A 12,132-nucleotide genomic window follows, 5' to 3' on the forward strand; every position below is an offset into this window, starting at 1 on the left:
TGGGGGGAGGGAGGTCCCTGGCCCCTTGCACTTCCTGGGTGGAGCATCACCCCATCTTGCTTCTGCTCACTCTCCACGGGTTGGACCCACTGCCTAACCATTCCCAGTGAGATGAACTGGTTACCTCAGTTGGAGATACAGAAATCACCAGCTTTCTGAGTTGGTCTCGCTGGGAGCTGCAGACCAGAGCTGTTCCTATTCGGCCATCTTGGCCCCTCCCCCCTTGAAAATTCCATTTCTTTAATAGATATAGGGCTATTGAGGCTATTTCTCCTTAAATGAACCTAGATAGTTTGTGTGCAGCTGTCAAGGAATTTGTCCATTTTATCTAAGTTGTCATATTTATCTATATAAAGTTTTTCATAATATTCGTTTATTATCTATTTACCGTCTATAGCAGTACTGATGGCTTTTGAATACTTGCACAGCTAGTTGCAAATCTATAGTCATGTCACCTGTCTCATTCCTAAGATTTAAAAATGCACTGCAGGACACAAAGTTATTCCACACACCTCGACTTAGCTTATTTGTGTATTTCTTCCAAGAGAAAAAAAAAAGAGGCCAGGCATGGTGGCTCACGCCTGTAATCCCAGCACTTTGGGAGGCTGAGGCAGGTGGATCACTTTAGGTCAGGAGTTTGAGATCAGCCTGGCCAACATGGCGAAACTCCGTCTCTACTAAAATACAAAAATTAGCTGGTGGTGGCGGGCGCCTATAGTCCCAGCTACTGGGTAGGCAGAGGCAGGAGAATCGCTTGAACCCGGGAGGCGGAGGTTGCAGCGAGCCGAGATAGAGCCACTGCACTTCATCCTGGGCGACAAAGTGAGACTCCGTCTCAAAAAAACAAAACAACAAAAAAAAGGAAGGTAGGAGAAGCACAGAGAGAGGGATGGAGAGAGGAAGGGGAGAGGGAAAGAGAAAGAAAGAATTCACTCAGAACCAGTTTCAGGTTGTTCAGGTAGAAGCTGGAAGTCTCCACATAAGCTAGACATGAATTGACATGCCCCTTTCTGGGTACCTATTTCATCACCTGTTAAACTTTCAGAATACACATTCAGAAAGCATACACAAAGATGCTCTCAGTTCTCCCATGCACCAGATCTCCCACGCACCAGGGAGTGGCCCCAGTTTCTAAGGAAAGCCAATCCCTTACCGTCAGGTCACTGGAATTATGGGAAACTCATTCTACTGCCAGGTGGGCCTCATTTTCGTAAAGAAAACTCACATATTCCTGGAAGACAGTGCCCTGGGCTATTTTTTCTACCTGACTGCTAGCAGCAAATAAAATATTTAAGAATTTATGGAGTATAGTGCCCTGAATTCCTTCCTTTGGAAATTGAAATTGCTTGAGGTTCTTAGGCCACAAATAATTTTTAAAATATGTGTGTTTTTTTTCTTACTCTCTTTGTGATGGCTAAGCAGATTTGTTCAGCAAAATGACTCCTTAACAGAGTTATCCTGAGCTGGTGTATCACAGAGACAGGAAGGCTTCTGCTGGAGCCTAAGGTTTCTCTCCTCTCTCTTAGCTGCTTTATTTGAGACTGCCAGTATAGGGCACAGCCTTCAACTCTCAGCTCACCATGGATTTGTTAATTAATTGAAATAATTCTCCCAATTTTTGCATTGAAGTAGAATATCTTACAGAACCATGAGCTTCTTTCCCCCAACATGAATAACTGAGAAAATGAAGGTATCAGTGATCCACTTCCAATTTGACAGAGCAATTTTACAAGTATTTATTTTGTGCAGGAGTATATAGATGTAAATTAAAACATTATTGCTCAGGTGACAGATTTTGAAATAATATCAAAATGAAGCATGGATTTATTTTTGAAGATAATTTTCACAGGATGTGGCAGTTTTTAAAGGAATTCTGCAAGTTCTCATTACTCAAATTTTACTTCCAAGGACAGATTGTTATCAACAGAACAGGTTGCAAACAAATATGAATATCCACACATCTCCATTTTGTCCAAGAAAGCAATATTGATATTTTAATAAAACGCTTCAGTTTAACACCTTATCAAATTGGATTCTTGAAGCAGCTTTATGACATAGAAGGATAGTGCTCCTCTGTTAATCAAAGGGAGAGGGGACATCTTTTTCTGAGACTCCTTATATTTCTTATGAAAACTTGCATTTTTAAAGTTAAAGCCTGCAATTTTATTGGTTAGCAAATAAGCAAAAAGAAGGCCTATAAAACTCAATTTTATTCATAAAAGTGATGTAGAAATAAACAGGATTTTACTTAATAATAGTAAAATAAGGTGCATAGAACACTGAGCTTCCAAATGTTATTTACAATACATACTAATGGTAGAAAATAAGGAAAAAGGAAATTAAAAAATCATCCATAAGTCCTTCACCTAGAGACTTCTCCTATGGTTAGTTTGGCTTATTTTTATCTGGGTGCTTTTTATCCCCCAAAAAGTTCAAGGGGGAAATATAGACTATGACTAACTCTATGTATTGATGAAAATATAAGTGCAAATATGTATATTAAAAATATTAGGAGCATAGCTTCAGCCCAGGAGTTCAAAACCAGACTGGGCAACATAGCGAGACTCCATCTTCACAAAATTTTTTTTAACTTTTATTTTAAGTTCAGGGATACATGTGCAGGTTGGTGACATAGGTAAACTTGTGTCATGGGGGGTTGTTATACAGGTTATTTTATCACCCAGGTACTAAGCCTCGGATCCATTAGTTATTTTTCCTGATTTTCTCTCTCCTCCCACTCTCCACCCTCTGGTAGGCCCCAGTGTTTTTCCCCTCTCTGTGTCCATGTGTTCTCTTCATTTAGCTCCCACTTATAAATGAGAACATGAGGTATGTGGTTTTTGTTCCAGTGTTAGCTTGCTAAGGATAATGGCCTCCAGCTCCATCTGTGTCCCTGCAAAGGACATGATCTCATTCTTTTTTGTGGCTGTATAGTATACCACGGCATATATGTATCACATTTGCTTTATCCAGTCTATCATTGATGGGCATTTAGGTTGATTCCATGTCTTTGCAATGGTGAATAGTGCTGCAATGAATATACATGTGCATGTGTCTTTATAATAAGAGGATTTCTGTTCCTTTGGGTATGTACCCAGTAATGGGATTGCTGAGTCAAATGGTATTTCTGTATTTAGGTATTTGAGGAATTGCCACAGATTTTTTAATTATTAGCTGGGCATGGTGGTGCGTGCCTGTGGTCCCAGTTACTTGGGAGGCTAAGGCAGGAGGACAGCTTGAGCCTAGGAGGTCAAGGTAGCAGTGAGCCATGATCAAACCACTGCACTCTAGCTTGGGCAACAGGGCAAGACCCCATCTTAATAATAATAATAAATAAAAATATGCCAAGCTCAGTGGCTTATGCCTGTAACTGCAGCACTTTGGGTGGGAGGCTGAGGCAGGAGGATTGCTTGAGCCCAGTAGTTTGAGGCTAGAGTGAAGTATGATTGCACCACTGCACTCCAGCCTATGTGACACAGTGAGACCCTGTCTCAAACACACACACACACACACACACACACGCACACGCAGCTTCCAGACTAATGAAAATATGTAATAGAGGTACTTTTCCCTATTCCTCCTGCTAAGTACAGCTAAAAACCCTAGATATTATATATAAAACAGAAATAAGAAGACTTAAAAATGGAGAAAAGAGAAAAGAAAGCAGATGAGCAAGGGACCTTGGAACCTGGGGAACAAAATGGTGATGAGTTCCATAGGTTTTCTTTTTGTTTCATGTATGCTACACCTGGAGCTGAAAAAGCCAGCAACCCAGAAATGCCAAAGATATAGAGAAAAAAAGCCTCAGGAAAATCCTTCTCTTTCTCCGCAAAAGACAAGGAAAGGGGCAGCCTAGCATGACTGAAAATGTTTAGATAGTAAATGCACTAGTCTAGCAATACCACAGGAAAAAAAAAAAACAAAAAACAAACTGTGGCCCCACCACCACCCAAAAAACCATCAGATAAAGTAGACCACAGAGCAGAGTAAATTACTAGAGACAGAAAAGGACTTTATTTAATGATAAAAGGGCCAATCCACCAAAAAGACATCCTAAATGTAAATTCACCAAGCGAGAGAGCCACAAAATATGTGAAGCGAAAGTGATAGCATTAAAAGTAGAAGTTGACATATCCACAATTATAGCTGGAAGCTTCAACGCTCCTCTCTCAATATGATTGATAGAACAACTAGATGGAAAATCAGCAAAAATACAGAAGAACTCAATGACACCATCAAGCAACATGATCTAATCAATATTTATATAACACTCCACCCAAAAACAGCAGAACACACATTTTTATCAAGTGCCCACTGAGATAAATCATATGCTAAGCCAAAATAAATCCTCAACAAATTTAAAAGACTCAACATTATACAGAGCATGTTTTCCAACCACGGTGAAATCAAACTAGAATCAATAACAGAAAGATAACAGGAACATCTCTAAGTACCTGGAAACCAAACAACATACTTCTGCATAATCCATGGGTCAAAGAGGATGTCTCAAGGGAAATAAAATAAAATACACTAAATGGAATAAAAATGAAAATGCAACATATAAAAATTTGTGGGACACAATTAAAACAGTATTAGAATGGAAATTTATAGCACTAATTACATAGAGAAAAATCTCAAATCAATAATCTAAGCTCCCACCTCAAGAATCTAAAAAAAGAAGAACAAAATAAACCCAAAGCAAGCAGAAGGAAGGCAAGAATAAAGATAGCACACAAAACAGTGAAATTGACAACAGAAAAACAATAGAGAAAATAAATAAGAAATAGAGAAAATTGATCTTCATTGAAAAGATAAAATTGACAAACCTCATGCAAGACTGACAGAGAGAGCAAAGGTACAAGTTACCAATAAACCAGCAGATATCAAAAGGAGAATAAGGGAATACTATAATTTTATTTATTTTTATTATATATATTTTTATTATTATTTTTTTAGACAGAGTATCCCTCCGTCACCCAGGCAGAGTGCAGTGGCGTGATCTTGGCTCACTACAACCTCCGCCTCCCAGGTTCAAGTGATTCTCCTGCCTCAGCCTCCCAAGTAGCTGGAACTACAGGCAAACCCCACCATACCAGGCTAATTTTGGTATTTTCAGTAGAGGCAGGGTTTCACCGTGTTAGTCAGGCTGGTCTCAAACTCCTGACCTCAGGTGATCTGCCTGCCTCAGCCTCTGAAAGTGCTAGGATTACAGGAGTGAGCCACTGCTCCTGGCCCATATTTATTTTTTAAAAAATAGAGATGGGAATCTCACTATGTTGCCAAAGCTGGTGTCAAACTCCTGGCCTCAAGCAGTTTTCCCATCTCGGCCTCCCAAGGTGCTAGGATTACAGGCATGAGCCACTGCGCCTGGCCTATAATTTTAAACACATAAATTTGCCAACTTAGATGAAATAATTCCTCAAAAAGCACAAACTGCCACAGTTCATCCAGAATGAAATAGATTCTTGTGTAGCTCTGTAATTATAAAGGCAATTGAATTCATAATCTTAAAACTCCCCAAAAAGAAATCTCCAGTCCTAGATGGTTTTACTGGTGAATTCTGCCAAACATTTGAAGAAGAATTAGCCAATTCTATACAACGTTTTTCAGAATATAGAATAGGAAGGAACACATTCCAATTCATTTTTACAAAGTTAGTTTATCCTGATACCAAAGCCAGACAAAGACTACACATTCTTTCTAAGTGCCCATGACACATATACCAAGATAGACATATCATATCTTGGGCTAAAGACACATACAGGTTTAATACACACACACAGACACACACACACACACACACAAGAAAACTACAGACTAATATTTTTCATGACTATAGGTGCAAAAATACTAAACAAAATATTAGCAAATAGAATTTACTAACATATAAAAAGAATTATACACCATGACCAAGTGGGGTTTATTCCTGGAATGCAAGACTGGTTCAATATTTCAAAATCAATCAATGTAATCCACCATGTTAACATGCTAAAGAAGAAAAACCACATCAAAAATCATGTCAAACCCCAAAAAATCATGTCAATCAATGCAAAAAAATCAACAAAATTAACACCTATTACTGATAAAAAGTCTAAAAAAAATTAAAAAAAGAAACAAGCAAAAAGGAGCGGACATAGAGGGAAACTTCCTCAACTTGATAAAGAGCATCTACACAGACTTTTGGCTAACACCATACTCAACAATGAAAGACTGCATGCTTTCCCCCTAAAATCAAAACGAAGTAAAGATGTCTGCTAGTACCACTCTTATTCAACATAATGCTGGAAGTTCTAGCCAGTTCACTAAGATAAGAGAAGAAAATAAAAGGCATATGGGTAGGAAAGAAAGAAATAAAATGCCCCTGCTTATATATGATGTGATTGTCTACCTAGAAAATCCCAAGAATACATTAAAAACTCCTAGAACTAATAAGTGAGTCTTCAGCAAGGTTGCAACATACAAGATAAACATACAAGATAAAAAATCAATTGTATTTCTACATATTGGCAATGAACATGTGGACTCTGAAATTTAAAATAGTATCATTTACAATTACAATACTAAGAAGAAAAAAGAAATAGGTATAAATCTAACAAAACATGTATAGGTTTTGTATGACAAAAACTACACAACACTGATGAAGGAAAGTTTGTAAAAATCTAAATAAATGGAGAGACATATCGTGTTTATGGATTGGAAAACTTGATATAGTAAAGAAGTCAATTCTGCCCAAACTAATATACACCTTTAACACAATTCTTGTCAAAATCCTAGCGTGATTTTTTATAGATATAGACAATATTATTTTTAAATGTATATGGAAAGACAAAGGAACTAGAATAGCTTAAAAATCTCGAAAAAAGAAGAATATTGGGAGGAATCAGTCTAACCAATTTTAAAACTTACAATGTAGTTACAATAATCAAGATTGTGTGGTATTGGCAGAGTGATAGACACAGAATAATGGGACAGAATAGAGAACAGGAAATAGGCCCACACAAATACGCCCAACTGATTATTGACAAAGGTGCAAAACCAATTCAATGAGGAAAGATGGCCTTTTCAACAAATGATTGTTGGAGCAATTGGTCATCCATAGGAAAAAAAAATACACTTTAACTTAAGTATCATACCTCACAAAAAATAAACTCAAAATGGATCCTGGGTTTATTTACTTACTAATTCATGTACATTTTTGAGATAAGGTCTCACTCTGTTGCCCACGCTGGAGTGCAGTGGTGCAATCATAGCTCACTGTAGCCTTGACCTCCTGTACTCAAGCAACCCTCCGACCTCAGCCTTCCAAGTAGCTGAGACTTCCCAGGTAACTTTTTTTTTTTAGAGGCCAAGTCTCACTATGCTGCCCAGGCTGGTCTCAAACTCCTGGATTCAAGCAATCCTCCTGCCTTGGCCTCCCAAAGTGCTGGGATTACAGGTGTGAGCCACTCTGCCTGGGTGATCCTGGGTTTAAATGTGGAAAATAAAACTATAAAACTTAAAAAAACAAAACAAAACTGGAGAACATATTCTTTGGGACTTAGGACTAGCCAAAGAATTCTTAGACTTGACACCCAAAGCATGATCTATTAAATGACATAGATTCTCGGCTTTCCTTCTCCCACAATCCCTCGCGCTCTTCCTTTCCAACTTGGACCCGGCAGAATGGCTCCCGCAAAGAAGGGTGGCGAGAATAAAAAGGGCCGTTCTGCCATCAACGAGGTGGTGACCCGAGAATACACCATCAACATTCACAAGCACATCCATGGAGTGGGCTTCAAGAAGTGTGCCCCTCGGGCACTCAAAGAGCTTCGGAAATTTGCCATGAAGGAGATGGGAACTCCAGATGCGCGCATTGATATCAGGCTCAACAAAGCTGTCTGGGCCAAAGGAATAAGAATGTCCCATACCGAATCCGTGTGCGGCTGTCCCGAAAACGTAATGAGGATGAAGATTCACCAAATAAGCTCTATACTTTGGTTACCTATGTACCTGTTGCCACTCTGGAAAATCTACAGTCAATGTGGATGAGAACTAATCGCTGATCGTCAAATACATCAAATAAAGTTATAAAATTGCCTTTAAAAAAAAAGACATAGGTTCTCGTTGGATATGTAGAAATCGCAGATTGAAGAGTTTAATTATTTGGCTAACAACAGTTACAGAAATGTATGTTACAATGTGTTTGACAAGTCTTAAGTAATCTTGTTGAGATAACAATTTGTATAATTTAAATTATCTGTTGAAATTGTGGTTTTCAGCAAAAATAGAAAAATTAAGGAACATTTCATTCCAGTGGGCACAGGAGTACGGTAAACAGAGAGACTAGTGTGGGAGGGAAAATATATACTTTTTTTTGTATTATTCAAGACTAAGAATATTACAAAATAGAAGAGATTACAACGTACAAGATTGCAAACAGAAGGAAGATGTGATCAAACAATCAAAAACTAATTCTGTGAAAAGACCAATAAAAAAGACTTCTAACAAGTCTAATTAAGATAAACAGAGATATAAAGATGTCTCTTTTATTCAACCATTTAACATTATTTTTGTCTAATATCTAAGAAGTAACATTGGGATAACCACAAATCTTGGTCATGTTGTTATAGAAAATTGGGTAATAGGGAATTGAGTTTATTTCCCTAAAGAAAGGAATGCTAATGAAAAGCAAGCTAATTTTCCTGGAAGATCTTAGAAAAAGTTCAGGAATTTGGAGGAATCATGTACAACAAAATATATGGTTAAAGAATGATTCTAAAAATGAGAGGATAATTGTAAACTCTGTATAAGGAGAAGTTAGACTCTTAGGGCCTCTGTCCTACCCAGGGTGACTATTTGCAGGTGACTAATTTTTCCCTGTCATAGTTTAATTCTCAGGAGAAATTGACCCAGCCAGCAGCTGCAGGTGAATTCAGGTGAGTTGAGTGAGTATGAGGTGAGGCATTATGGCCTCCACTATATCACCTGCAAACCCTTTCTCAGGATGCCCTGGCAAACATGCTGCAGCCACACAAGGAAGAAACCAAGAAATAGGAAGACATAAGATTCAGGAAACAGGATTTCATATAAAAGATAGAGAAGTCCTAGGACAACAGCTGTGCAAGAGGTCCAGAGATCAAATGACCGAAAACAGTGTCAAAAAAGGAGGGACATCTTGCTAATGGAAAAAAAAAAAAAGGAAGGAAGAAAAACTGAAAAGCTACATGGTGCATTTGACTACATGGAAAATAGTATTAAGCTGCTTTAGAACATTTTTTTAAATCTTTGGAAAAGCTAATAAACACATAGACAACTAAAAAATATACGAAAATGAGGCATTTATTATATCTAGAGGAAAAAAGATTGTTCAAGAAGGGAAATATAAGCAGACAACACTATTTGTCTCAGCAACAAGGAGTAATCATAAATTGTGACAAAGCTATGTTGGAGCACATGGTAGGAAAAGTGGGAAGTGAGTAAGCACGGTATAATAAGAACAGTCCTCGTATTCTATAGTAGGAAATCAAATAGATAATGTCTAATATTGAAAAATCAAGAATTAGCAGCGTATTGTATTGTTTGGAAATATGGAGGTAAATTAGCAGAAATTAGCAGAAAGATAATTTGAAAGTAGTTGAAAGAATTGAACATGGTTGCCTCTGAGAAGTAGAGCTGAGATGTGAGGGAAGGGGCAATAAACAGCTATTTCTTGTTATATGCCTTCTATTCTATTATACTATGTAAACTAAGGGCGTGTGTTGCTATAATAAAAAACAAAACTTTATTTTAAAATGAAAGAAAATATTGTCTTCATACATATACTTAAAGATACTCACATACAGAAAAATCATACAGACCACATTTACTGACCGTCCCGCAATAAAATAGAAAACAAAAAAGGTAGCGCTCATTTCTCTTGAACAAAACAAACACAACAAAACACCCTTCCAAATAAAGTTTGAGTTAAGAAGAAAATAAAACTAAAGTTATAGACTGTTTAGAAACAACAATGACAGGGATACATACATCTCAAAATCTAATGGGTGTGGTCAAAATGGCAGAAGAGGAAAAGGTATAGCCTTTTGTGAATCTATTTCAAAACAAGAAGTTTAGAAATTAATGAATAATACAGTAAATATAAATGAAATCTAAGAAAGAAATAATACATTAGAAAACAAGCAAAAGGCAAAGTACTTGAGCCAGAAGTCAAAAGCTGAGACAAGACTAATAAAGCAAACCTATGGTAAGTCTGATTAGGATGAACAAAGAGATAGTGTCAAGATGGGTGACTCTCCAAATGATTAAGCTAAGTGAATTATGGTTATCTCAGTCCCCTTTCTCGTGATGGTTTTAAGAATGAGCATGTGACCCAGTCGTGACCAATATGATATGATGGGAAGATGGTTGCAGAACTTCTGAGAAAATGTTCCTCATTGTCAAAAAGAGACACAAGGCCAGGCACAGTGGCTCACGCCTATAATCCCAGCACTTTGGGAGGCTGAGGCGGGTGGATCACCTGAGGTCAGGAGTTTGAGACCAGCCTGGCTGGTCTCTACTAAAAAATACAAAAATTATCTGGGTGTGGTGGTGCATGCCTTAATCCCAGCTATTTAGGAGGCTGAGGCAGGAAAATTGCTTGAACCCAGAAGGCAGAGATTGCAGTGAATGGAAATTGTGCCACTGCAACTCTGTCTCAAAAAAAAAAAGGCTACACATAAAAGGATTAGTTAGTCCCTTTCTTTCTATAGCGGTCTGGGTATGATGCTGCTTAGAACCATTATAATCATCTTGCTGCTAGCTCAAGGGCAGTGCTCACAGAATTGTAGAAAAGTGGACCACGAGTTCTGATGTGCTAGAAACTGTCTGTCTCTGGACTTTTTGTTATGTGAGATAATACATTTCCTTAATGTTTAAGCCAATTTGAATCACGATTTCCTGTTATTTCCAACTGAAGTCATCCTAACTGATAAAAGAAAGAAAACCCAAAACCTAGGAATGAGAGGAGGGACATAAACACAAACACACAACTTATTACCAAAAAATAGGGGAAAAGTGCGCTGTACCACTGCATACCAATAAAATGGATGATTCCTAGGAAAGCAAAAGTTTTCAAAATTGACTCCCGAGAGAGAGAAAATCATAACCAGACCAAAAATGACAGAAAGAAAAGTCTGTCGAAGATCTATCACAAAAAATGTGCCAAGCTCATATGATATTATAGGAAAATTCTATAAGTCTGAATGAATGAAGAGTTGTAACTTAGGAAGCCTCAATATGACACAGATGTCAAACCTTACCCAAATAATCTATAAATGCAATGCAATTCTACCAATATCATAATAGTGTTATGGAATTCTTAAGTACATCTGGAAGAGAAGCAGCACATTAGTAGCCAAGAAAACCTTGAAACAAAAGAATGAGAGAAAACTTGACCTTCTATATATCAAAGTACACTATAAAGTTGCAATAACTAAAAATGTGGTATTGATGCAGAAATAGACAAATAGAACAATGTAATAGAAGAGAGGCTAAAAATAGACCTATGAGTGGGAATTTAGGTGATAAATTAGGATTTCAAATTATTAAACTGTTCAACAAATGATATTGGAACAACTGACTTTCATGTGGAAAAATTATACTAGGTTCTCACCTTACACCAAGTCCAAAAATAAGTTCCAAATATGGTAAAGATCTATTTAAAGCATTTAAGAGTTTTAGATAAATATAATATTATTTCATTCGTTAACTCATTCAATAAATAGTGATTGCGTTGTTCTAGTCTCTGGAATACACCAGTGAATAATACAAACATCCTGCCCAGAGTGAGCTTACATTTTAGAACTTGTAAGTAAATATTTAAGCAAAAAAAAAATGCATGATTACATACAGTGATAGATACCATGAAGGAAATAAGAGCAGAGGAATAGCAGTAGGGGAAGTGCAGTCAGGGATGTCCTTCCTGAAGAGGATATTTGAAAGAACTCATTAAACTCTACCAAGCATGCTCAAAGTGCTTATTTAAAAGTATAGCAAGAAAAAGAAAGTCTAGGCAATTACTGGGAGTCCAAGAGATTCCATATGCAAGCTCCCTAGCATCCTTATAGTTACTGTACCTTATTTGCGCTTTTTGTCTGGATTAAACCACCGAGATCC

General features: G+C 37.3%; 1 pseudogene; it reads left to right on the plus strand.

The window, feature by feature from the left end:
- The first annotated feature begins 7,345 nt into the window (after nucleotides 1-7,345).
- Nucleotides 7,346-8,042, plus strand: LOC106633875 (large ribosomal subunit protein eL31-like; annotated as a pseudogene).
- Nucleotides 8,043-12,132: the final 4,090 nt, after the last annotated feature.

Source organism: Pan paniscus, chromosome 1, assembly GCF_029289425.2.
Source record: "Pan paniscus chromosome 1, NHGRI_mPanPan1-v2.0_pri, whole genome shotgun sequence".
NCBI classification, from domain to species: Eukaryota; Metazoa; Chordata; class Mammalia; order Primates; family Hominidae; genus Pan; species Pan paniscus.